Source organism: Magnolia sinica, chromosome 10 (assembly GCF_029962835.1).
Source record: "Magnolia sinica isolate HGM2019 chromosome 10, MsV1, whole genome shotgun sequence".
NCBI classification, from domain to species: Eukaryota; Viridiplantae; Streptophyta; class Magnoliopsida; order Magnoliales; family Magnoliaceae; genus Magnolia; species Magnolia sinica.
In genome coordinates, this window is record NC_080582.1 from 78,667,929 (window position 1) to 78,671,096 (window position 3,168).

At 42.0% G+C, this 3,168-nt stretch overlaps 1 non-coding gene across 1 annotated transcript; it reads right to left on the minus strand.

Annotated features, from left to right (window-relative positions):
• Positions 1 to 500: 500 nt before the first annotated feature.
• Positions 501 to 607, minus strand: LOC131217735 (small nucleolar RNA R71). Its single transcript, XR_009157326.1, has one exon. It is a non-coding gene; the product is annotated as a small nucleolar RNA R71 (small nucleolar RNA).
• Positions 608 to 3,168: the final 2,561 nt, after the last annotated feature.

Sequence of the window (3,168 nt, forward strand, 5' to 3'; positions counted from 1 at the left end):
AGGGGTTGACTATCCATCGCAGGACTAGACACCACTCGAAATCCCTTGAGTTAAGTGAAGTTATGGCTGAAGACCAACCTCCTCTACTTTCACCTAGGGTGGAGGATACCCAAGATGAGAATGAGGTGCAACAGGCACCCCCGCCTCGTACTTTACGAGATTATCTACAATCGGCGGGAGTGAGTACGCCCTCATGCATGATTTTTCCTGAAAACACAGGACAAATGGACATCAAGCCAGGAGTTATCCAACTCCTTCCCAAATTCCATGGACTTGAATCAGAGAGTCCATATTTACATTTGAAAGAGTTCGATGAGATTATAGCTACATTATGTTTTCCTAATGTATCTGAGGATATAATTAGGCTGAAACTCTTTCCTTTTTCCTTAAAAGAGAAAGCTAAGACGTAGTTACATTCACTGCGTCCTAGATCCATTAGCACGTGGAACGACATGCAGAGGGAGTTCATAAAAAAATTCTTCTCACATCATAAAACGATTACCCTCAGAAAAGCGATCATGAACTTTGCCCAAGAGGAAGATGAAACATTCTTCCAATGTTGGGAAAGGTTCAAAGATTTGGTCAGTTCATGCCCACAACACGGATTTGAAACGTGGCGCATTATAAATTTTTTCTATGATGGACTGACATCTTCCATGCGCCAAATGGTCGAGACAATGTGTAATGGAGAGTTCATTAATAAAGATGTTGACGAGGTACGGGATTACCTCGATAGTCTCGCTGAAAAAACACAATCATGGGACTATTACCCAATGGCGAACACCACGTCTAGGCCGACTTAATTAAAGGAGAAAGGTGGATTATATCTCTTGAAAGAAGAGGATGATCTCAAGTGTAAAGTGACTACGCTCATAAGGAAAGTTGAGGCCATGGAAGGAAAGAAGGATAAGGTCAATGAAATTGTTTGCGACATCTGTGATTGCAACATTCACACAACTGAAAACTGTCCTACAATACCTGCCTTTCGAATGAACAAGCCAATGCCGTAAATAACTATCAAAGACCTTTTACTGGACCTAACTCTAATACATACAATCCTGGCTGGAAAAATCATCCAAACTTTAGTTGGAGGAATGGACAAACGGCGACTCCTCCAGGTTTCTTCAATCAAAATCCAAATCAAGTGAAACCTTAAGAGGAACCGGTTCAAAATCCCATACAAGAGCTGGCTCAGGCAATGCGGGGAATTACAGATTTTATGCAAAAGATATATTCTCGTATGACGGTTATAGAAAAGGGGATGCTTCCTGCACAACCTCTCCCCAATCCTAAACCGCAGTACGAGATTAATGATCCCAGCTCTTCAAATCAAATGGGGCATGCTAAATCCATCACCACTCTTAGGAGTGGGAAGATCATTGATAAAACTCTTCCGGTTAGGCCCGAAAAGCCTCAAGAACCAGAAGAGGACAACAATGATGGATCCAGTGATGCCCCACAAAAAGTAGAACCGAAACTTCTAGAGAAGCCAGTTGCTCCATTCCCCCAACGGTTGGTTTCACCAAAACCTCTCTCTAACTCTCAGGATATTTTAGAGGTGTTGAAACAAGTGAAAGTCAACATTCCTCTACTTGATGTCGTTAAACAGATACCTTCATATGCCAAATTCCTGAAAGACTTATGCACGACCAAGCGACGGAAAATTATTCAAAAGAAAATCTTCTTGACTGAGAAAGTGAGTGCCATCCTGAAGCAAGACGTGCCGCAGAAATTCAAGGATCTCGGTAGCCCAACCATATCATGTGTAATTGGGAACCATCGAATTGATCACACACTTCTTGACTTAGGAGCGAGCGTCAATCTGATTCCCTACTCGGTATACAAACAGTTAGGTTTGGGTGAATTAAAACCCACCCTAACCACACTACAACTTGCTGATCACTCTGTTCGTGTACCTAGAGGGATAATTGAGGATGTGTTAGTCCAGGTCGATAGATTTTACTACCCTGTAGATTTTATCATCCTGGACACCGAACCCATCAATAACATGAGCACTCAGATTCCCGTCATTCTTGGTCGCCCATTCCTTGCCACGTCAAATGCAATTATCAATTGCAGGAATGGTATCATGACTATGTCTTTTAGAAATTTGACATTGGAGTCAAACATTTTTTTCAATAACGGCAGCAACTCAGAGGATGATGACGATTTCCACGACATTAACATGATTGACTCTTTCGTGGAAGATACGACACCGCTGACTTTATCCTCCGACAATCTGGAGACGTGCCTGGCCCACTCCCATGATTTTGATGATGACATGATTAGGGAGACATGTGCCTTGCTTGATACTGCACCGGTACTTGAAGTTAACCGGTGGAGGCCACAATTTGAAGAATTGCCACAAACCGATGTAGTGCCTCTACCGTCTAACCTCAAGCCGCCGAAGCTTGACCTAAAACCTTTGCCCTCTGATTTGAAATATGCTTATTTAGGTCAAGACGAAACATACCCGGTGGTGATCTCTGCCCACCTGGAGAAAGAACAGGAGAGTATGCTCATATCTACTTTCATTGAGCATAAAGGAGCCCTGGGATGGACGATAGCAGACCTCAAGGGAATCGATCCCTCGATTTGTACTCACCGCATATATCTTGAGGATAATGCAAAAACCGCTCGGCAACCACAACGTAGACTAAATCCAAATATGAAGGAAGTGGTTAAGGCCGAGGTTCTTAAACTATTGGATGTGGGTATTATATACCCTATATCTGATAGTCAATGGGTGAGTCCAACTCAAGTGGTCCCTAAGAAGTCTGGAATCACCATCGTAGCCAATGCTAATAATGAACTCGTGCCAACTAGAGTCACTACTGGTTGGAGAATGTGCATTGACTACAGGAAGTTGAATACCGTCACGAGGAAAGACCACTTTCCTTTACCATTCATTGATCAGATCCTGGAAAGGTTAGCTGGTCATTGTTAAGACTCAAATATTGCATAATTTTCGCCATTTATATCTTGGTTTTATGAACATAAATCATCTTAATATTCTATTTTACTCATGTATGTGTTGCAAGGTGAATTTAAAAGCTTGGATTGAAAAAGGTGTTAAAAGTAAGAATTTGATGCTGAAATTTACATGTCAAAGATCCAAGAAAACCAAGCGAGGAATGAAGAGAATCGAAGATTTGAAGTGAAGAATCC